The sequence below is a fragment of the Pristiophorus japonicus genome, chromosome 20 (assembly GCF_044704955.1).
Source record: "Pristiophorus japonicus isolate sPriJap1 chromosome 20, sPriJap1.hap1, whole genome shotgun sequence".
In the NCBI taxonomy this organism is placed as follows: Eukaryota; Metazoa; Chordata; class Chondrichthyes; family Pristiophoridae; genus Pristiophorus; species Pristiophorus japonicus.
Window position 1 is genome coordinate 77691000 of NC_091996.1, and position 25210 is coordinate 77716209.

At 42.7% G+C, this 25210-nt stretch overlaps 2 long non-coding RNA genes across 3 annotated transcripts in view; one reads left to right on the forward strand and one right to left on the reverse strand.

The window, feature by feature from the left end:
- The window catches only part of LOC139232625 (uncharacterized), a 973018-nt gene that overhangs the window by 502771 nt on the left and 445037 nt on the right, over positions 1-25210 (reverse strand). The window lies entirely within an intron of this gene.
- LOC139232973 (uncharacterized) lies at positions 1193-19170 on the forward strand. Of its 2 annotated transcripts, none has more exons than XR_011588126.1 (4): positions 1193-1359; positions 16416-16509; positions 17033-17182; positions 18358-18526. It is a non-coding gene; the product is annotated as an uncharacterized lncRNA (long non-coding RNA). The 2 variants fall into 2 exon arrangements; XR_011588125.1 differs by lacking the exon at positions 18358-18526 and adding an exon at positions 18674-19170 and having other exon boundaries at positions 1194-1359.

Here is a 25210-nt window from a genome sequence, read left to right on the forward strand (position 1 = left end):
TACAGAGAGATAAAGGGTCATAGCTTCGACCATGAGTCAGTTCTTCACACTTGTGTTGACTGATTCCTGAAATCATTTTCTGGGTCGGGGCAGACGGAGACTGTTGAATCGTTCAAGGAGCAGTTAGAGGCAGTGATGGGATTGTGGGTCCCAATGGATTGATCATCTCGATGGGCCGAAAGTGCTGCCTCATCCGTACTTACCTGAGTGAACCCGACCTTCTCTAGAGTAGGAGCATAAAAGGAAGAGATGGGACATTACTTGGTGGATGGCTAGCTAATGGAACTAAGTGGTTACCAAGGGGCTTGATTATAACTAGTCAATAAATATGACAGCACCTCTAATCATTAGCCATATTTGTATTATAGTTTGATCTGAACTAGTTGTTGTTTTAGACATAAGAACATAAGAATTAAGAGCTGGATTAGGCCATTCGGCCGCTCGAGCATGCTACGCCACTCAATGACATCACGGCTAATATTCTGCCTCAACTCTACTGTCCTGCACTATCCCCATATCCCTTGATTCCCTTAATATCCAAAAATGTATCTATCTCTGTTTAAATATACTCGAAGATTTAGCCTCCACAGCTCTCTGGGGTAGAGAATTCCAAAGATTCACCACCCTCTGAGTGAAGATGTGTCTCCTCATCTCAGTCCGAAATGGCTGACCCTTTATTCTGAGACTGTGACCCCTGGTTCTATATTCCCCAGTCAGAGGAAACATCCTCCCTGCATCTACTGTAAGAATTGCTTATGTTTCAGAGCACTGAGCTACATTAATAGATTAATAAGGTGTACATACAAGGGTTGTTTATGAATTGTAGTTTAGATATTTCACTAGACGCCAAGAGATTAAACACATCTTCAAATGTAACTAATTACTGAGTTAGGCATGGCAGTGAAGGGTTAATAAATGTTTTGTTAAAACTAACATTAAACAGAACAGTCAGACCTTAACAACAAATTCAGTTTTAACAACTTGAATTAAACAGAACACCAAGGGTGTTGACCGCAGCCCACTGCTAGTTTGGGGTGTGTGGCGATTTAAAGATCCTTTTGGACAGGAGCCCAGAGGAATTGAACTCATGATGTGAGCAGGCTCGTACATATGGTCTGTCACTCACACATGGACTTAACATTCCTCCTGCTTTACATAACGTGCCAACATTATGGTCTTGTCATCTATAAGCCTGCTTGTCCCAGGTCTGGTTGAAGGAGTCTGCGGTGCCCCCAGCACAGACAACGTCAGGAAGCCTGAGGCTGCGAACCTCTTCGAATCCCTTCGAGAGTGTGAGCCTCTCCTTTACTGAGAAGATCCTCAGGCAATGCCACTTGCTGTACACTGACAGGAAACATGGTAAGACACTGACGGCCAGCATTTTAGTGACAGCATTGAGATATGTTTTCACACATATTTACTGCACACGGCCCAATCCGTCCCCGCGTTTCTGAAAGTCAGCAACTGATAGCTTTATTTCGGTGTTTCTGAGTCATTCCCTCTCGGGTTTCACTCAGCCTGAGATGGCACCAATGGAACTTCGGAAGTTGCGTTCAGCAGGACCTTGCCAGAAGTCTCCTTCACAGCTATGTCTGTGGGATACATTTTTCTTTCAAAAATTGTACATATATCTGCAATGCTTCATATGTATATATAATATATATATAGATATATATATTATATATAAATATATATATAGTATTTTACATATATATATTTATATTTGAAACGCAAGCTCTGTAGTTTACTCCAGTTTTAAGAGTTTATGTTGCTTAAAATGTACTGGATCGGTTTGGTCTGGGCACAGCTGAGCTTCAGAAAGAAGAAGGACCAAAGTGAGATTTACAGAGTGAGGAAATTGGAATGAGATTTACAGATTGAGGAAATTGGAATGAGATTTATAGAGTGAGGAAATGGGAGTGATATTTAGAGAGTGAGGGAATGGGAGTGAAATTTATAGATTGAGGGAATGAGAGTGAAGTTTAATGAGTGAGGGAATGGGAGTGCGATTTACAGAGTTAGGGTATGGGGAAAATATTTTCTGATTGAGGGAATGGAGCTGAGAATTCCTGCATGAAGGGATGATATTTGCAGAATAGGGGAATGGGAATGAGATTTATAGAGTGACGGGATGGTGTGCTATTTGCAGATGGCGGGAATTGGAGTGCTATTTAGACTGTGAGAGAATGTGAATGGGAGTGCGATATGCAGAGTGAGGGAATGGGAGTGAGGTTTCTGAGTGATGGAATGCGAATTATATTTGAAAAATGCGAGAATTGGAGTGATCTTTACTGAGTGAGTGAATGGGAGTGAGATTTATTGAGTGGGGGAATGGGAGTTAAATTTACGGAAGTGGGGGCCTAAAGGGTATTCTTTGTGAAAGAATTGATAGAGAGGCAAAGCAGGTAACTATAGACCAGTCCATCCACCGATTCTTTGGCTGACTTCAACCTATTTATTTCAACATTGACTTCATTCGAAAGGAAAATCGGACGGAGTGCAAAGTGGACTGGCGTTTCACTGTCACGCATTTTGTACTATTGCCCAGAGTGAATCGATGCCCCCAGCCCGCTTTCTCTCACTCTATCTGGGAGTAATTGTAATTTGCTGCAATGCTCTACAATGGGTGATATAAAACTAGATGTGCATTATACATCATGTCGGATTCTCCTTTCTCTGGAAGTCAGTGAAAGGGAAAATCGGGCGGGGATTAGAATGGACGTCCAATTTACCGCGCTCATTTTACTCCATCGCCCAAAGTTAAAGTTGATCCCGCTTTGATTTTTCTCACAATCAAAGTTTCAAGTATATTAATCAGGCTATTTTAATGTCGATACCTTCCCCGTCCCACTATCATTATCTGGGGGCACCTTAGCTTCTGTAAAATGCGGAACAAGTAATTGGCCTCCCATTGAGTTCAACCAGACAGAAAATAGGGCGTGGTATAAAATGGAAAAATCATTGGATATGTCCCGTTTTACACCATCGCCCTAGTTTAAAATCCCACCTCTCTGTCACTTCAATACACATCCAACCCACAACGTTGCTGTTTGAAATGAGATCACGAGAGATCTTTCTGCTGTTAACAAGCCTGGTAGGCATTGCCAACCAGCTGGGACTCGGCCTCTTGGCTCCAAAGAAGAAGAGCACGGTGCTGCTGATGGGAAACCATTCGGCCGGCAAGAGCCCCTTTATCAACTGGTAGCATGCCATTTTCAGTTTTACTCTCGGGACGCTGGCTATGCCAGCAAGGACGCATTTATTCCTAACTTTAGCTGTCTTCAAGGGAAGGTGTGGGACTGGAGTTATGTGCAGACCAAAACATGTAGGAAAGAATTAAAGAATTAATCAGAAATATAAGCCATGTTTGACAAAGGTAGTCGAATTTTTTAAAACAGCGACCAATTGGAATAATAAAATTAGCGAGCAATTTGAATAATCGATGTAAATAATAGGTCCCCTGCAGTCAGAATCAGGGGAAGTCATAACGGGGAACAAAGAAATGGCAGACCAATTGAACAAGTACTTTGGTTCGGTATTCACTAAGGAGGATACAAACAACCTTCCGGATATAAAAGGGGTCAGAGGGTCTAGTAAGGAGGGGGAACTGAGGGAAATCTTTATTAGTCGGGAAATTGTGTTGGGGAAATTGATGGGATTGAAGGCCGATAAATCCCCAGGGCCTGATGGACTGCATCCCAGAGTACTTAAGGAGGTGGCCTTGGAAATAGCGGATGCATTGACAGTCATTTTCCAACATTCAATTGACTCTGGATCAGTTCCTATGGAGTGGAGGGTAGCCAATGTAACCCCACTTTTTAAAAAAGGAAGGAGAGAGAAAACAGGGAATTATAGACTGGTCAGCCTGACCTCAGTAGTGGGTAAAATGATGGAATCAATTATTAAGGATGTCATAGCAGTGCATCTGGAAAATGGTGACATGATAGGTCCAAGTCAGCATGGATTTGTGAAAGGGAAATCATGCTTGACAAATCTTCTGGAATTTTTTGAGGATGTTTCCAGTAAAGTGGACAAAGGAGAACCAGTTGATGTGGTATATTTGGACTTTCAGAAGGCTTTCGACAAGGTCCCACACAAGAGATTAATGTGCAAAGTTAAAGCACATGGGATTGGGGGTAGTGTGCTGACGTGAATTGAGAACTGGTTGTCAGACAGGAAGCAAAGAGTAGGAGTAAACGGGTACTTTTCAGAATGGCAGGCAGTGACTAGTGGGGTGCCGCAAGGTTCTGTGCTGGGGCCCCAGCTGTTTACATTGTACATTAATGATTTAGACGAGGGGATTAAATGCAGTATCTCCAAATTTGCAGATGACACTAAGTTGGGTGGCAGTGTGAGCTGCGAGGAGGATGCTATTAGGCTGCAGAGTGACTTGGATAGGTTAGGTGAGTGGGCAAATGCATGGCAGATGAAGTATAATGTGGATAAATGTGAGGTTATCCACTTTGGTGGTAAAAACAGAGAGACAGACTATTATCTGAATGGTGACAGATTAGGAAAAGGGAAGGTGCAACGAGACCTGGGTGTCATGGTACATCAATCATTGAAGGTTAGCATGCAGGTACAGCAGGCGGTTAAGAAAGCAAATGGTATGTTGGCCTTCATAGCGAGGGGATTTGAATACAGGGGCAGGGAGGTGTTGCTACAGTTGTACAGGGCCTTGGTGAGGCCACACCTGGAGTATTGTGTACAGTTTTGGTCTCCTAACTTGAGGAAGTACATTCTTGCTATTGAGGGAGTGCAGCGAAGATTCACCAGACTGATTCCCGGGATGGCGGGACTGACCTATCAAGAAAGACTGGATCAACTGGGCTTGTATTCACTGGAGTTTAGAAGAATGAGAGGGGACCTCATAGAAACGTTTAAAATTCTGACGGGTTTAGACAGGTTAGATGCAGGAAGAATGTTCCCAATGTTGGGGAAGTCCAGAACCAGGGGTCACAGTTTGAGGATAAGGGGTAAGCCATTTAGGACCGAGATGAGGAGAAACTTCTTCACCCAGAGAGTGGTGAACCTGTGGAATTCTCTACCACAGAAAGTAGTTGAGGCCAATTCACTAAATATATTCAAAAGGGAGTTAGATGAAGTCCTTACTACTCGGGGGATCAAGGGTTATGGCGAGAAAGCAGGAAGGGGGTACTGAAGTTTCATGTTCAGCCATGAACTCATTGAATGGCGGTGCAGGCTAGAAGGGCTGAATGGTCTGCTCCTGCACCTATTTTCTATGTTTCTATGTTTCTATATATGAATTTTACCAAAATATTTGACAAAACGTTTCAAAAGAAGGTTTTATGAAAAAAAATCTGGAATATGGTCTGCAAAACAATGGCATTACAGGTGTAACATTAGTTGACAGAGAGGAAATAGAGTTGGTAATTTAACCACTCTCTCCCAGCATGAACAGTGCAGAGGGGAGGTTACATTGTAAAAATCTTGTGCCCAGCCCCAATCCGCTGCTTGCTGAATGCTATACTGGGTATTCTAGCCCCCGTGACATAATGGCCATCATTCCAATAATGCTTTGAGTGTGTACCTGTCTGCTATATTTAAAGATGTGCGTGCATGGAGACTGAAATACTTCTGCTCCTCCACAGTTCCCATTTTCTCATAATACAGAAAATATTCTAAATGATCTGTTTTGGATCCTGCGTGGATGTCCTCAAACTTCTCGGTTTGAGATCCATGTGTCACAGTTTTTCCACTCACTTAAACTGTTTTGCATCCTTTGTAAATTCTTGCTGCAATCTGCAATAATCAATGTTCTCCCAACTAAGTACAAATTTGGAATATGCACATCTCTTTTCTTTTATCCAAATCATTGAAAACGATAGCAAGAAGCTGAGGAACCAGAATAAATGCCGGGGCGACAGCATTTTTCACATCGCGCCAATCAGACAATTTATAATTGATCCCTACTCTCTGTCTCCTATTATTCTCCAATCAATTTCCAACCCATATCACCACGTTGCCTCCAATTCCACACACTTTCATTTTAGCTATTATTTCTTGTACATAACCTTATCAAATGCCTTTTGCGAAGTCCATATATACAACATCCATAGGCACTCTTTTCTCTACCATGCTGGCGACCTCCTGAAAAAATCAACCAGTTTAATATTCCCTCCATATTTTTAACAACTCAGAAAGTCTAATTATATTTTCCTGATGGGTAGCCACAGGAATTAATAGCCCTCCTTTTTAAGGGACTAACTAATTCCATTTGATAATATTTCTAAAGTTTGCATGAATAGAGGTTTGTAATAGAGTTTCATTGTGTCATATTCTAAGCAAGCTCTGCATAAAGATTATTTTCAACACACCCAATTTATTATTTTTGTGATTGGTTTCATTTTGATTCCTCTCAATACTATCTCACTGACCAATTAAAACAATTTTTCTTACCACTACCATTTGCAATCTTGAAAGCCTAAATCAGGTCTTCTCAGCTGCAGTGGAAACGGCCTTGACCTCTCAAGTATGCCTTGAAAACGGTAACCTCTTATCTCTGAAACATTATAGCAGAGTGAAGATGAACCGCGTCCATTTATGTTTCATTCTTACTTCCAAAATCTGTACTTAATAATCCAACCGCAGCATAACTCAGGTATTTAAGCAATTTCACATTACCACCTCGGTTTTTTACTCTATCGCCAGGAATTTATGGCAGCCGAGTGGGAAAAGCCAAAGGAAAATTCCGGATGCATCCATCAAGACACAAAGCAATAATTCTACCTAATTTTCCATGCATAAATTTATTGCACTGTCACCTCTAATGACCTCTGCAGAAAATGTCTGCTTCTCTGTTCCAGTTAATAGGTGTATTTAAGATATGTGTCCATCCCCCGAATTTATTTCCAAAGTTTAAAGTGTTTCCACATTAAATGATCAATAAGAGCAGACCCAACACAGAGTTCCGTGGAACTCCAGTCATCGTACATTTCGATTTCTGTTTCCCATACCACATCATTGCACCGGGTCACAGTTCCCTTAACTGGCATTTTCCTGGTTATAAATCTCTTCGGTGGTGTATTATCAAAGAGCATCGTCCACCCTCCTTAAATATGTGCTCATCCAAAACTCTGCTGTCAAGATCTTAACTACGACCAAGTCCCGTTCACCCAGCCGACCTGTGCTCGCTGACTACATTGGCTCCTGGTCCGGCAATGCCTCAATTTTAAAATTATCATTTTTGTTTTAAAATCACTACGTGGCCTCACCCCTCCCTAACTCTATAACATCCTCCCGCCCTCCAAGCCTTCGCGAAATGTGTGTGCCTCCAATCTTGCCATCCTGCACGTCCCCGATTTTAATTATTCCAACATTGGTGGTCGCTCCTTCAGCTGCCTTGGAACAAATCTCTGGAATTCCCTCTCGAAGCCTCGCCACCTTGCTACCTCCTTCTACTTATTTAAGATGCTCCTTAACACATACATCTTTGACCCAGCTTTTGGTCATCTGTCCTGATACCTCCACCTGTGGCTTGGTGTCAAACTTTGATTGATAACGCTCTTGTGAGGCACATTTGGACGTTTTGTTACGTTGAAGGAGCTATGTAAATGCAACTTATTATTTTTACTTAAAGTCTTCTTTGAGCGCAATATTTGAAATAATTTTGACATATTTTGCCACAGGTATAGTCGAAGTCAGATAAGAACATAAGAAATACGAACAGGAGTAGGCCATTTGACCCCTCGAGCCTGCTCCACCATTTAATAAGATCATGGCTGATCTGATCATGGACTCAGCTCCACTTCCCTGCCTGCGCCCCCTAACCCTTTACTCCCTTATCGCTCAAAAATCTGTCTATCTCTGCCTTAAATATATTTAAATGACAGAGCCTCCACAGCACTCTGGGGCAGAGAATTGTTTAGATTTATAACCGTCTGAGAGAAAAAATGTCTCCTCATCTCAGCTTAAAATTGACGGCCCCTTTTTCTAATACCTAGAACTAGTTTACTCTATAAGTGGAAACATCCTCTCTGCATCCACCTTGTAGACACCCCTCATTATCTTATAAGTTTCAATAAAATCACCTCTCATTCTTTTGAACTCCAATGAGTATAGGCCCAACCTATTCAAACTATTGTCATAAGGCAACCCCCTCATCTCCGGAATCAACCTAGTGAACCTTCTCTGAACAGTCTCCAATGCAAGTATATCCTTCCTTAAATACGGAGAACAAAACTGAATGCAATACTCCAGGTCTGGCCTCACCAATACCCTGTATAATTGCAGCAGAACTTCGCTGCATTTTACTCTGTCTACCTTGCAATAAAGGCCAACATTCCATTTGCCTTCCTGACATTCCATTTGCCTTCCTGACATTCCATTTGCTTTCCTGGTGAAGCGTGTTTAGAGCATACTGCTCTTCTGTACTATATACAGAAGGTTCCTCTAGGGAGTACCCAGAGCCAAGTCCATGGCACCACGGGGGACTCAGCTGCAAATGGGAGGAGTAGGTAGATCAGGAATGCAAAAGTGATAGGAGATTCTATTATTACGGGAACAGACAGGCTTTTCATTGGCTGCATAAGTAATTCTCCGATGGTGTATTGGCTCTCTGGTGCCAAGTTGAAGGAGTCCCTGAATGGCTGCAGAACTTTCTGAGAGGGAGGGGGAGCAAACAGAGGTCGTAGTCCATATCGGTATCAGCAAAATATGTTGAAAGAGGGATGCGTTCCGGCGGGTAGATTTGAGGGAGCGAGGAAAGAGATTACAAAATCAGGACCTTAAAGATAGTAATCACCGAATGACTTCTGGTGCCACAAGCTAGTGACTAGAGAGCAGATGAATGTGTGGCTGGAGTGTTGGTGCAGTCGAGAGGAAGTTAATTCCATGGGCATTAGGACCAGTTCTGGAGGAAGTGGGACCTGTACAGGCCCGACAGAGCCTGGGACCTGAAACTTCAACAGAGCTGGGACCAATATCCTCGTGTGGGAGGTGGGGGGAGGAGGCGGGGGGGCGGGGGGTGCTAGTACTGTTGCGGAAGGTTTCAACTAATCTGGCTAGGGTAGGAGACCAGAATGTAGCATTACAAAGGAGAAACGAAGTGTGCAAAGAATTGGGAGCGTCAGATAGCACTAGATTAAGATATAGTAAGGTGTTAAGTGGGGGTCAGATTAAGACAGAATACAAGAAGGTCTAACTAAGGCAGATTTACAATAATGTCTGTAAACGCACAAGGTTTAGTAAATAGGTTTGGTGAGCTGCAGGCACGAATAGACACATGAAAATATGTGATGGTAATTTAACATATGAATTTGGAGCAGGAGTAGGCCATCTGACCCCTCGAGCCTGCTACGCCATTTAATAAGATCATTGCTGATTTGGTCTTGGACTCAGCTCCATTTCCCTGCCCACTCGCCATAACCCTTCACTCCCTTTTCGATCAGAAATCTGTCTATCTCGACCTTAAATATGGTCAATAACCGCTCCTCTGCAGCTCTCTGGTGCAAAGAATTCCAGATTTACAACCCTCTGAGAGAAGAAATTCATTCTCATCTCAGTTCTAAATTAGCGAGCCCTTATTCTTAAACTATGCCCCCTAGTTCTGGATTCCCCCACGAGTGGAAACATCCTCCCTACATTTACCCTGTCGCACCCCCTCGGTATCTTATCTTTCAGTAAGATCACTGTTATGTAATGATGTGTGTATCGTCCCAGTACCTTAAATGTATTGTAAGTACTATGCCACAACACAGAGGGTGCTGCGGTGGGAAACCCTGGTAGTACCTGTAACAGATGCTATATAAGGCTGACCACCACACCTGGGAGGCACTCTGGAGCTGAACAATAAAGGACGAAGGTCACAGCAGTTAGACTTACACCAGACCGTGTGGAGTCAATGATTTGTGTGCTACATACACCACATTGGCGACGAGGATGGGATGAATCATTTATCCTGTGTATCATTGTCCTGCGTCCAGAGGGAGGGGGGGGAAGGTGATGTTATGTAATGATATGTGCATCGTCCCAGTACCTTAAATGTATTGTAAGTACTATGCCACACCACAGAGGGCGCTGCAGTGGGAAACCCTGTAGTATCTGTAACAGATGCTATATAAGGCTGACCACCACACCTGGGAGGCACTCTGGAGCTGAACAATAAAGGACGAAGGTCACAGCAGTTAGACTTACACCAGACTGTGTGGAGTCAGTGATTTGTGTGCTACATACACCACAATCACTTCTCATTCTTCTGATCTCCAGTGAGTTTAGGCCCAACCTACTCATCTTTTCTTCATAAGTCAACACCCTGCTCTCTGGAATCAACCTAGTGAACCTTGTCTGAGCTGCCTCCAAAGCAAGTATATCCTTCCTTACATCCCTTATGATTCCTTAAAGTATCTTACTTATTACTGATGATAAACTGAGGGGCCTATAGTTACCAGGGTCTGCCTTGTCATCTTTATTTTTTTAATGGCAACAACATTAGCCTCCTTCCAATCCGGAGGAACCATTCCAGAATGCAGTAAACTTTTAAAAATACAATCCAAGGGCTTACACAGCACATGCCCCACCTCCCGGAGGACCCTCAGGTGGATATAATCCTGCGTGGCGGCTATTTTCAAGTTCTTAATAATTTCTAAAACAATATGTTCATCTATATAATGTTACTAACAAAACCAGTATTATTCAATTCTAATTTTCAAGCATCATTTTGAAGGTTGACGACTGAAGCAAAGTACTCATTTAATATTTCCACCATTAACATAGAAACATAGAAAATAGGTGCAGGATTAGGTCATTCGGCCCGTCGAGCCTACACCACCATTCAATAAGATCATGGCTGATCATGCAACTTGAGTACTCATTCCTGCTTTCCCTCCATATCCCTTTAGCCTTTAGCCGTATGGGCCACATCTCGATCGTGAGTCATTTTTAACCTGTACCTCAACATCTTTCAGTGGCCCAATACAGTCTTTGATAGTTCTCTGACTCTTCACATAACTAAAAAAGCTCTTCGCAATACTGCCACAGTTGTCTACAATACTTTTTTCATTGGACCTTTTGCTGATCTAATTGTAGCATTTGTTTTTTTAGTCGTTCCTTGAATTCAACCAATTTATTTGAGTATTAAATGTTTTTAATTTGTAGAATCATTTCTGTTTACATCTTATTTGTCTTTGTATATAGCCAGTCAGCCACCTTGGCTTTTTCTTACCATAGTTGCTTATTTTGTTTTTGGGTACTTGTTTGTATTCCACACTTTTAATCATGTTCTTAAAAAAAATCTCCATTTATATTCAACATTGGTCTCATCACCAGCGAGGAGGTTTAGCCAATTTGCGTTTTCCAAATCATCTGCCATGTTGGTGCGAGTTGCAGGTTAACTGTAACTTTAGTTTCACTAAACATTTGGAACCATTAAATGTTGTAGTCGCTGTTGCCCAGATGTTCCCCACATGGAGGACTGATACGATGTTAGGCTCACTACTAAACACAAGATGCTATATATGACTATCCCGAGTTACTTTATTAAAATGTTGAGTTAGGAAACAGTCTCGTATATTTTCAATACATTTTTCAGTTGCACTTCCCACCACAACAGCAGATAAACCGTCGTCATGCCAAGAAAATTAAAATTATCCACCAGACAAACGTGGCATTTTATAGTAAAAGCTTGATCAATGCGTTTCCGGCCCAATGTGGAAGAAGGCATTTCTGAATCTAGTTCTGGGGAATGAGCTAGGTCAAGTGGAACAAGTATCATAGGGGAATATTTAGCAAACCGAGCATATGTTTTAGATTAGCTATGGAACAGGACTAGGAACAATCTAGAATAAAATAATTAATTGGCGCAGTGCCGATTTCAGTGGGTTGCGAACGGATCTGTCCCAGGTAAATTGGCATCAAAGATGGGCAGGGAAAACTGTAATCGAACAATGGGATGCATTTAATGAATAGATGGTTCAGGTACAGTCGAGCTACATACCCCCGAGGGAGAAAGATGGGGCGAGCAAAGTCATAGCTCCCTGGAAAATGAAGAAAATAGAGAGTAAGATGGAACAGAAAAGGGGGCGTATGATAGATTTCATGTTGAGAATATAAGTGGAAACCAAGTTGAATATAAAAAGTTCAGAGGGTCAGTAAAAAAGGAAATAAGAGGGGCAAAGAGAAAGTATGATATAGATTGTCAGCTGATATAAAAGGGAACAAAAAGTCTTTTAAAGGTACATAAATAATAATCGGGTAGTAAGAGGAGGGTTGGGACCAATTATGGACCAAACATGAGATCTACGACAGAGAGAATGGCTAAGGTCCTAAATGACTACCTCGCATCTGTCCTTTACAAGGAAGAAGTTGCTGCTAAAGTCAGAGTGAAAGGCGAGGTAGTTGAGATACTGGATGCGATAACAATTGATAAAGAGGACATACAAGAAAGGCTGGCTGTAATCAAAATGGATAAGTCACCAGTACCGGACAGGATGCATCTTAGGATGCTGAGAGGGGTAAGGGTGGAAATTGCAGAGGTACTGGCTATAATTTTTCAATCCTCCTTTGAGGCCAGAGGACTGGAGAATTGCAAACTTTACACCCTTATTCAAAAAAGTGTGTAAGGATAAACCCATCAACTACAGGCCAGTCAGTTTTACCTCGATGTTGCAGAAGCTTTGAGAAACGATAATCCAGGACAAAACTAACCGTCACTTGGACAAGTGTGGATTAATTAAAGAGAGCCAGCACGGAATTGTCAAAGGCAAATCGTGTTGAACTAACTTGATTGATTTTTCTGATGAGGTAAGGGAGAGTGTTGATGACGGCAATGCGGTTGATGTGGTGTACATGGAAATCCAAACGGCTTTTGATCAAGTGCAATATAATAGGCTTACCAGCAAAACTGAAGCCCATGGAATAAAATGCCATGACTTGGAGGAAGGGACCGAGTGTAACGTAAGCAAGTTTGCTGACGATACAAAGATGGGAGGAAAAGCAATGTGTGAGGAGGACATAAAAAATCTGCAAAAGGACATAAACAGGTTAAGTGAGTGGGCAAACGTTTGGAAGATGGAGTATAATGTTGGAAAGTGTGAGGTCATGCACTTTGGCAGAAAAAAAATGAAAGAACAAGCTATTATTTAAAGGGAGAAAGATTGCAAAGTGCTGCAGTACAGCGGGACCTGGGGGTACTTGTGCATGAAACACAAAAGGATAGTATGCAGGTACAGCAAGTGATCTGGAAGGCGAATGGAATCTTGGCTTTTATTGTAAAGGGGATGGAGTATAAAAGTAGGGAAGTCTTGCTGCAGTTATACAGGATATTGGTGAGGCCACATCTGGAATACTGCGTGCAGTTTTGATTTGCATATTTCCATACTTGCTTTGGAGGCAGTTCAGAGAAGGTTCACTAGGATGATTCCGGAGATGACAGGGTTGACTTATGACGAAAGGTTGAGTAGGTTGGACCTCTACTCATTGGAATTCAGAAGAATGAGAGTTGATCTAATCGAAACGTATAAGAATATGAGGCAGCTTGACAAGGTGGATGCAGAGAGGATGTTTCCACTGAAGGAGGAGACTAGAACTAGGGAGCATAATCTTAAAATAAGGGGCCGGCCATTTAGAACTGAGATGAGGAGGAATTTCTTCTCTCAGAGAGTTGTAAATCTGTGGAATTTCCTGCCACAGAGAGGTATAGACATTGAATAAATTTAAGACAGAGATAGACAGTTTCTTAACCAATAAGGGATTAGGGGGTTATGGAGAGCGGGCAGGGAAGTGGAGCTGAGTCCATGATCGGATCAGCCATGGTCGTATTAAATGGCGGAGCAGGCTCGAGGGGCAGTATGGCCTACTCATGCTCCTATATCTTATATTCTTGTCTTATAAAATGAACAGTGTTAGTATGAATATGTAATTGGCTATATGACAGGGAGCAGACTTTAGTGGTGAACGGTTATTATTTTGGATTGGAGAAATATGTACAGTGGTGTTCCCAAAGATCGATACTAGCACCACTGCTTTTCATGACATATATTAATGACTTGGACTTGGGTTTACTGGACACAATTTTGAAATTTGCAGATGAAACAAAACTTGGAAGTAAAGGAAACAGCGAGGAGGATGGTGATAGACTTCAAGAGGACATAGACAGGCTGGTAGAGTGGACAGACACGTGGCAGATGAAATTTAACGCAGAAAGGTGCAAAGTGATATACATTGGAAGGAAGAATGATAGAAGACAATATAAACTAAAGGATAACATTCTAAAGGGGCTGCATGAATAGAGAGACCTGGGGATGTATCTGCACAAATCCGTGAACGTGGCAGGGCAGGTTGAGAAAGCAGTTTAAAAAAGCAGACGGGATGCTGGGCTTCATAAATGGAGACATAGAGAATAAAAGCATGGACATTATGATGAGCCTTTATAAAACACTAGTCGAGCCTCAACTGGAATATTGTACGCAATTATGGGCACCACACTTTGGAAAGGATTGGAAGGCATTAAAGAGGGAGCAGAAAAGATTTGCAATAATGGTTCCATGGCTGAGGGACTTCAGTTACCTGAATAAACCAGAGAAGTTTAAGTGGTGATTTGATAGATGTATTCAACTTCATGAGAGCTCTTGGCAGAGTAGTTAGAGAGAAACTGTTACCATTGGCAAAAGGGTTGAGAACCAGAGGGCATAGATTTAAGATGATTGGCAGAAGAACCAAAGGCGATATGTGGGAAAAAGTTTTTTAAGCAGCGAATCGTTAGGATCTGGAATGCACTGCCTGAGTTGGTGGCTGAGGCACACGCAATCGTGGCTTTCAAAATGGAACTGGATAAGTGCCTGCAGGGGAAAGAAACAGGCCTACTGGAAAGGGTGGGGGAATGGGACTAGGTGAAGTGCTCTTACAGATAGCCGGCACGGGCTGTACGCATCGAATGATCTCTTTCTGTGCTGTAACCATTCTGATTCAATGGCCCTACGAATAACTGGAGCAGGGTGCACGCGTATTCCATTTTAGAATAGTATATTCTAAAATTATTTTTATATAATACTTGTAATGTTAACCTTGGAGGTAAATCACAGTACCTACGATAATGTAGGTACTGTGGCAAAGCACCACAACTAGCGGGTGGGGAAGATGCAATGGGACATGTCACAGGAAAAGTTGATCTGAAAGTATGATTAACGCTACAGCAGGAAGTAGATCCTTACAGAAAGGAAATGTGCAGATGAGAGAAAATTACTGCATTAAACATAGAGATAAAGGAAGATTCAATTACATAGAAGCAGAGAAAATAGGTGCAGGAGTAGGCCATTCGGCCCTTCGAGCCTGCACCATCATTCAATAAGATCATGGCTGATCATTCACCTCAGTACCCCACCCCAGCCTTCTCTCCATACCCCTTGATCCCTTTAGCCATAAGGGCCACATCTAACTCCCTCTTGAATATATCCAATGAACTGGCATCAACAACTCTCTGCGGTAGAGAATTCCACAGGTTAACAACTCTCTGAGTGAAGAAGTTTCTCCTCATCTCAATCCTAAATGGCCTACCCCTTATCCTTATACTGTGTCCCATGGTTCTGGACTTCCCCAACATCGGGAACATTCTACCTGCATCTAATCTGTCCAGTCCTGTCAGAATTTTATACGTTTATATGAGATTCTCTCTCATTCTTCTAAATTCCAGTGAATATAAGCCTAGCCGATCCAGTCTCTCCTCATATGTCAGTCCTGCCATCCCGGGAATCAGTCTGGTGAAACTTCGCTGCACTCCCTCAATAGCAAGCACATCCTTCCTCAGATTAGGAGACCAAAGCTGAACACAATATTCCAGGTGTGGTCTCACCAAGGCCCTGCAGCAAGACCTCCCTGCTCCTATACTCAAATCCCCTCGCTATGAAGGCCAGTATGCCATTTGCCTTCTTCACAGCCTGCTGTACCTGCATGCCAACTTTCAATGACTGATGTACCTTGACACCCAGTGCTCGTCGTACCTCCCCTTTTCCTAATCTTTCACCAGATAATATTCTGTCTTCGTGTTTTTGCCACCAAAGTGGATAACCTCACATTTATCGACATGATACTGCATCTGCCATGCATTTGCCCACTCACCTAACCTGTCCAATTCAGCCTGCAGCCTCTTAGCATCCTCCTCACAGCTCACACTGCCATCCAGCTTCGTGTCATCTGCAAAGTTGGAGATATTACATTCAATTCCTTCGTCTAAGTAATTGATATGATATTGTGGGCCAATAAGTATAATGCCCTCAGCTTTCCCCTCTTTACATCCCTGCTAATTGATATGAATATTTTTCAACCCATTTCTCTTTCTTTACATAGTTGTATGCCTCTTGACCTGTCCACTCAGATGCCTGGATGCCCTGCTATGAGATTCTGGGAGCACCGAGCTAGACAAAACCTGTAATATTTGTATCTCTAATCATTTCATCTTGTAGGTATGTTGAAGAAAATATACAGAAAACAGGAGTTGCAACAAAAACACAAGGATTTACTGTCGTCACCAGTGGAAAGAAAGGGGAACCTCTCACAGTAAGTAATCCCATGAATCTGGCTCATTCTGTGACTATGATTGTCTGAGAAGGAACGTCACTAAACACGTCATCACTCTCGGTACATCACAGTGGGACATTCAGTAAACACTAGATTAAGGATAAAATCTCTTGTGCCTCCGTGTGAGAGCTCTGACATCCCCACAGCCACATACCCTCCCCGAAGCTCTGAAAATCCCTTGGGAAATCAATACGGTGCTTATAATCGGTTATTGTGCCCCAGCCACCTTGTACATTCGTGGATTTTGCAGCATAACTGAATGGATAGGAACCGTGGGCAATTTCTACCTGTCTAGGCCAAAGGGTGTGATTATTCTACTATAATCACCGGCTGAGATGAGCAAACGTTGCATGGACCAGTGACCCTGAGTGGGCCGTCACTTGTATGTTTCGATACTACACTGGGAAATACTCGCCTAGAATTTACTCCAACAAGGACCATTTTAAACAAGTTACGCGGACCGAGCATTTATTACCTCTAAGCATTGTTTTTATATTCACAGGGAAATGCTAGGCTCCACCTCTACCCGCAATTCCAAGCTCTGGATTTGATCGATGGTAAAGTCACGGTAACTAACAGCATTGCAGACAATAGAAGGGGAAATGCTGACTGTCCCTGACCCTCAAAGTAGTGAAGTTTCAACAATTGAACGGTGAGCTTGTCACGGGCAGGGTGTGCCCCCAGATTAATCGATTGTTCCTAAATATTGAAATTAGGACTCACAGGTTTTAGCAACGTAGCATTAGACAGTGAGCACGTGTTCTATTGGAAGTGAAGTATTGAATGCATTCTGGGAAGATGATAGACATTTTGTGTGGGTCGCCTCCTACTTGAAATTGCAGGTTTCACGGGGACACTGGGAAATGTATGGGAGGGATGAAGGGTATGGGAGGGATGAAGGGTATGGAAGGGTAAATTAAATGTATGGGGAGGGATGCAAGGCTAAGTGAGGTGTATGAAGGTGAACTTAAGACTGGAGGAGCTTCCAAAATAGGGTGAGAAAAAAGCTGCAGAGAAAACTATGGGCTAGCATGAGGATTTTCAATGTGACGGATCTAGAGAATTAGGGCACAAGGTAGGTCAGTGAAGATGGGAGAGATGGGCGACCAACATTAATTGTGACCGGATGTGGAAGACTGAGGATGGAAATTTAAATGAGCTTGGTAAGCGTGTGTTGGCAGCATCACATTTCATGAATTCAGGTTTGAAGATCCATGCGGTAGAGTTTCAGTTTGCCTGGTTTGCGATCAGACTCGCTGCCTGTAGTACTCATCTGCTGAGGAATCCACACGTAGTAGGGTAGAACCAATACCAATCGCCGATAAACGGCCTGCTGATTGCTCACCCAGTGTTGAGCCTACAATGTTCTGAAACGTAGGAAGAATGCCTCCCACCACCGACAGTCTGCCTCTCATCTTCCAATTAATAAGTGCGATGATTGGTGACACAGAGTGTACTGGAGTACAGTGGAGCCTGTCTTGCCCCACAGTATGGGACTGCAGTCACATGCAATCAAGGCTGGGTAGGCATGCGGGTTCCCTTCTCTGAAGGGATGGTAGTGAATGTTTGCTACAATAATACAGCAGCTTCCATGGTAATTTCTCTGCTACCAAATTATTTCATTCAGTTTCACAACTTACCATGGTGAGATTTCAATGAACAACTTCTGGTTTCTAATGCCAGTACCACGGCCACGTCATTGCCATCCACTTCATCAAGGGAGTCATCTTTGTTTCCTTTTTTTAATGCTTTCTTCATTCTGAGTATTACTCTTTCCGGGTTCTGATTCACGGGCATGGGGTAGCCTCTAGCACCTGATATGAGTAGTGACTCTCCACATTTGAACCAAGACACTCTGCACTGTCTGGCTTTTCATTGCTGCAGTCTGATGCAACTGAGCCCATTCATTCCCCTCATCTTCCTTGCACGTGAATGGAGTCAATTGTCGGGGATCAACTACGGGAGTCAATCGTTGACCCAGGGCCCAGTCAGGAAAGTTGCAGCGTTCAGTGCAGCCTGGCTGAGTAGATAAAACAGCAGAGCTTGTGAACAAAGGTTTGTACCATTATGTACTTCAGTCCGACACCTTTCAGTGCACTTACCAACCTTTCATTGTAATTATCGATTCTTTTTCTGTCTTTAGGTGAACAGGCCGATCTGATCTTTGCCTTCTTTGACCCGATGGGCAGGCCCTGTGTAAACGAACCCTGAATGTGGTAGAAAAACTGAATGAAAAACACGGCGATAAACTGAAGTTCTACCTGAGCAAAGCTGATGAAGCTGTAATGAGAGTGACAGACAGATACAGACAGACTTCATTTTGTTGCAGCTGGGAGTCTACTTCGTGAATGGATTTCCAAATTCGGTGATGTGATCATGGTGCTCACTGAAAATTGCAGCCAATTAATAAAAAGCAGATGCGATCTGGAATATATACATACAATGAGACTATGTATAAACAGCACGTTTATTCTATCCTGCCACACATAAATTAAGGTGTTCCCTTTGAATGAGAGAATTATGCTTTTAAAAAGTCCCACCAAATCATTAATTGTGTAGAGGTGATTGGTTCCCCATTTTAAAGTCATACAAGGTGTCCTTATTTGGATATAATTCATTGATTTGATATTGTTACTTATAATTAAGTAGCAAATCTTACTGTAATTTGGAAATTGATTTTTTGAAGCTTCTTGGACTTTCTCTGCTGGAAAAACTCAGGAGCGGGAAGGCATGAAGCTGAGATGTTACAGCACCACCAGTGGTGGGGCATGATTACAGGTGGTTATAGGGTTTCCAATATTAACTTAGACATAGGAATTGATAAGAGAAAAAAGATTTATACGGGAAATGTGACAACTGAAATTAGGTTTCGTAGACCGGTAATGCATCAGGCATAACGTTTTGAATAGGTCATAGCTAATAAAAAGATTAACACTTGCCAATAACTGCCTGTTGCAATAACTGACAACGTGAGTTGAATCTAGCGTTGGAATGGTTTGTATGGTAATCGAGCAAGCTTACAAATCCTAATATACATAGTGTAATATTTTGAGAGGCTTTTCAACCCATGGGGCTAACTGTGCATCAACTTGATTGTGCACTGGAACGAGATTGATTGTAACAGCAGCATCGGTGAAGTGACATGAATAACACGTATAGTAACAGAGCTCTGGGATCAGATGAAAAGAAACACTTGCATTTATATAGCGCCTTTCACGACCGCCGGACGTTTCAAAGTGCTTTACAGCCAATGATATACTGTTGCGATGTGGATGAGAACAGCACAGTGGGATGTCCCGTCTTTTGGACCAGAAGTTAAACTGAATCCTTGTCTGCCTGCTCACGTGAACGTAAGAAATCCGCTGGCACTATTTGAAGAAGGTAGTGATGTTGGCGAATATAATACAGTTTTACTGGTCATTTATCTCAGTGCTGTTTTCAGGATGTTGCCGTGCGCAAATTTGCCGCCGCGTTTGCCTGACAATCACGGTGACGGCACTTCTGCATTTGATGGATTGTGAAGTGCTTTGGGACAGTCTGAGGATTTAAAAGCTCTAAACCAATAGGATTTATTTACTTCTGATGGGATGTTGTTTGCTCAAGATTTGTGCTCAGATTTACAGTGGAATATGTCTGTGTTCTTCCTCAGAGAATGATGATGCAGATAGTGCAAGGCCTGTGCAAAAGACCGGGGCTCAACAAATGTGGCTTTGGTAGCCGACCATCTATATCCCAGGTAGCGCCATGGTTTCCTCAATATTAATCAGAAATATACAGAAACAATGCTCTATTGAGGCTGCACGTTTGATTTCCAATCTGCATGTTGGATAAGGAACTGGTATCAACCGCGCAGGCAAATGGCATTCATCAATGGGGTAGATCCACCTGAAGGCAGGTCACAATTTCAGTCCTGCAGTGCACTGTGTTGGGTGACAGCTGTTAACCAACTCCATAAGTAAGTTGGCTGAGACTATGGAATGTTAACACGCTCCCATACCACAAAATTGTGCTTTGAAGTTGGGACTTGAAATAATTTCCCATTTAGTTGTTTTAGACTTATGGGTGGTTCTGGATACGTAGCTTTTATTGCCCCTCCCAAGTTGCCTTGAGATGAAGGCGGGCATTTTCTTAGAATCACTGAAGCCCTTGTGACGCTGGTGCTCTCGGGTGGCGTCAGGGGCGGAATTTCACGAAACTGACCCAATCCGGTAAAGCAGCGGCGATATATGTCCCTGTGAGGGTGAAGTGTAGCATGGAGGGCGATTTGGAGGTGTTGCTGCTCCTAGTACTTTGCGGCTCTTGTTTTTTTTAGAGTCGAGTTCGCAGAGGAGTGACAAGTTTTGTCGAAGTAACTTCAGAGAGTTGCTGAAGTTTATCCTGTAGACCGTGCACACAGCAGCCGCATTGTGTCGGTAGTGGAGCGGTTAGTATTGGGTTGAATTAAGGCCGATTTAGGGAATGGTTCCCAGCGTCGCAGATATTCTTCAATTTAGATAAGTGTAGGGTGATGCATTGCCGTATGGGAAACTCCAAGATTGTGCTCACAAGGTAACGGTACCTGTTAAAGGCGGATATGCAGGGAGGAAACGTGGTGTCACAATCAATAAATCATTGATGATCCACAAGCAGTGTTACAAGGTAAACCGAGATTTATGTTGTATTACTACAATAGTACAATATAAACTAAGAACACTATAACGAGCTTTGACATGGTTTTGATTGGAATATTGCAGCCTATTTTGGAAGGCACAGATGGTGAGAGATATCGAGGCCCTTTAGAAGGTATGATGGAGAGCGATCAAAGCGATACTCATTCTTAGACCCCTTTGTTTTGGGGATAGCCTCCATAAATTGAGCTGAATTTCGTAAGAGAAATGCTAGTTCGGTGGCGATATCATTGAAGGCTTTAAAACGATGAAGATATTAAATTCTGCTCAGCTGTATGAGTTATTCGGCCCCTGGGAGGACTACGGGCAGTGAGCATAAAACACATCGACAAAGTGTTAAGTTCGACTTTCGGATTAAGAATCCTGAAATTTTGGACAGATTACAGAGACATGCAGTGAATACAGATTCACCACAGTTCAATTGGAGCATCAAGGGTTGCTCAGTTAGCAGTACAGTTGTGTGACTGGTAAAATTATCTCCATTGAGTTAGTGTAGGAATCAATGCCACGAATTCTCAGCTAAATACAGCATCAGGTAGTGAAGGTCACAGAAGGATCAGTTAATTATCGATGTGGGTAATAGAATGCATAATATATCCTTCAGAATCAGGGGCCTCTCATTTATTAGTTGATAGTTCCTCTCTCTGTTCGTGTCTTTTGGACTGGTAGCCAACACGTTGCGTGAATCAGATCCAAGAGATGTGCACGACAATAGAAAAGACGATAAACCGGACAGTTCAGAACTCGCTGAACCAGCTGGAGAAGGACTTGGAGCTGACCATCCGCACAACCAGATTCCAGCTCGAGGAGAACAGGTGAGGCTTTAGTGTGTGTTGTGTTCAGGACAGGTGCGGTAAGACTGGGGAAACACGGATGGGAATAAACAACATTGTCCGAAGTGGTAACAGAAAAAGTATTATAATTGAAGAGGATATCAGGAAAGGAGATTGGGCTCTATGTTCCTTTCTGCATTACTCCAATTCTTTCCTCTTGCGTATCCCCGATTTTAATCGCTCCACCATTGGTGACCGTGCTTTCAGCTGCCGAAGGCCTAAGCTCTGGAATGCCCTCTCTAAGCCTTGTCACCTCGCTACAGCTCTTTCCTCATTTAAGATGCTCCTTAAAATCGAAATCTTTGACCGAGCTATTGGTCACCTACCCTCATATCTTCTTATGTGTCTCGGTGTGAAATTTTGGTTGTTAAGGCTACAGTGAAGTTCCTTGGGATGTTTCACAACTTTAAAGGCGCTATATAAATATAAGCTGTTGCTATTATTATATCAGGAATATTTAGATAGGAAAATTAGACTTATTTTCTTCAGCAATTATCATACGTTTATGTGATCTCATCGAAACGTTCAAGTTAATGGGGTAGTTGACAAAGATTATTGTAAACTATCAAGGGACACGAGGCAGAATCGTGGAATTAGGAGCAAGAACAGAAATCAGATGACCCATTTTATCCAAAGTGAACTAAGATCCTTGAATCCATGGAAGAGTATTGAAGCGGGAAGCACACAGAAACTGGAGTCAGGATGGATGCACAAGGCATTCAAAACAAAGTTGAAAGAAAATAAAATAAGAAGCTATAATAGTTATGAAGAAATACGACATAGCTGTAACGGGAACATTTCTTAGATTTGGACAGGCTTGCCAAATTATTGGCACTGAAATTGCAGTCTCTGTGTCGGCATACTCTGGGTAATCCATCATAATCCATTTGAAAGGTTCAGCAACGTTTGGATTTCGGCATACACTTATGAACCGCCTGAAAAATGTGTATTGCTGGTGCAGATTTGGGCTATTTGCCCAACAACTGCCAAGCAATTGCCCATGCAACTCTTATATCTGGTAAAATCAGGCGTAAGGCTTGCTTTTATCAGCGTGAGGGTGTGTATAATGCTTAAATAAACCATTTATAAATCCAGAATTATACATATATACATTAAATAATTTTATGCAAATATTGGCCCGAGTTAAGATTTTAAAATTATTGATCAAAAAGTTAATTTTTTATTGAGGTTGGGGCAGTGACGGAAGTTATGTCTAATATTGCAATTCAGTACGTTTATAATTGTTAAAATTCTGTAAATTGTTTTATAATTTGGGGATGCCATGCATAGCATCTGGGGATGCCCTTTGCAAGTTACTGCAATGGAATCCTCCTTTGCCATTGGAGGATCGGGCCCATATGATCCCAGGGTTACTTCCGAAATGCTTGCGTCCCAACGGCCTTTACGCTGCCATCTGCCTGGAGGCCCGAGACTGCAACTCTTTGCAGCCTGGATGTCAGGAAGTATTTTGGTAATTGTTTTGTGGATCGGAGGCGGATGGCAATTTATAGTCCAATATTCCAGGTTTCGTACCTGCCTCTACCAAAATGCTGCTGAAACCCTCATCCATGCTATTGTTACTTCTAGAGTGGACTCGGCTATTCCAATGCTCTCCTGGCCGGCATATGTACTTTCACGCTCCATAATCTTGAGTTAATCGCATACTCTGTTGCCCCTATCCTAAATTGCACGAATTCGCGTTCACCCATCACCCCTGTGAGCACTTAACCGAAATTTTACCCTTATCCAGCAAAATTTCGACTTCAAAATTCTCATCCGCCTGTTACAATCACCCCGTAGCCTCGCTAATCCTTATCTGCAACTTTTTGCAGCCCCACATCCCTCCGAAAACTCTGCATCCCTCCAATTCTGCCCTCTTGTGCATGCTCCACTTCCTTCATCCCACCATTGGCAGCGGTGCCTACAGCCCGAAACTCTGTAAATCTCTCCCCAAACCTCTCCTCTTCTTCGCATCTCTCTTCCTATAATGCAAACCTGAAAACCTACCTCTTTGACCAAGCTTTTGATCACTCCTCCCAATGTCTCCTTCTTTGATTCGGTGTGAATTTGTATCTGATTACCCTGCTGGGAAGTGCCTTTGGACGTTTGGCTTTGTTGAAGGCGCTTTATAAAATCACGTTGTTGCTGTTTTCATGAGAGAAAGGGACAGTAAAAGGTGCTGGAGTAGCAGCATTAATGAAGGATTCAGTTACAGCGCCAGAAAATCGTGATATCACAAACCATGCAATGAGACAGGATTCACAAGGACAGCTTTACAGACTTGTAGAGGCCATGGTACAATTTTCGATCTACATAACAGAACACCAGAATTATGTGAAAGAGGAGAGAACCGCAGCCAGTTCAAAGAGATAATATAAGAGCAAAAGCTTACTCATATTGGAAGAATTTATCAATCAAACAATAGACAGAAATAATGTGCGTGATCAAAGTGAAGAACATATTTTCGACTAGATCGGGCACTGCAAGTAGGATCAGAATGTTTCATAGAAAATAGGTGCAGGAGTAGGCCATTCGGCCCTTCGAGCCTGCACCATCATTCAATAAGATCATGGCTGATCATTCTCTCAGTACCCCTTTCCTGCTTTCTCTCCATACCCCTTGATCCCTTTAGCCGTAAGGGCCATATCTAACTCCCTCTTGAATATATCTAATGAACTGGCATCAACAACTCTCTGTGGCAGGGAATTCCACAGGTTAACAACTCTCTGAGTGAAGAAGTTTCTCCTCATTTCAGTCCTAAATGGCCTACCACATATCCTAAGACTGTGTCCCCTGGTTCTGGACCTACCCAAAATCGGGAACATTTTTCCTGTATCTAATCTGTCCAGTCCCGTCAGAATCTTATATGTTTCTATGAGATCCCCTCTCATCCTTCTAAACTCCAGTGAATAAAGGCCCAGTCGATCCAGTCTCTCCTCATAGGTCAGTTCTGCCATCCCGGGTATCAGTCTGGGGAATCTTCACTGCATTCCCTCAATAGCAAGAACGTCCTTCCTCAGATTAGGAGACCAAAACTAAACAATGTTCCAGGTGAGGCCTCACCAAGGCCCTGTACAACTGCAGTAAGACCTCCCTGCTCCTATAATCAATACCCCTAGCTATAAAGGCCAACATACCATCTGCCTTCTTCACCACCTCCTGTACCTGCATGCCAACTTT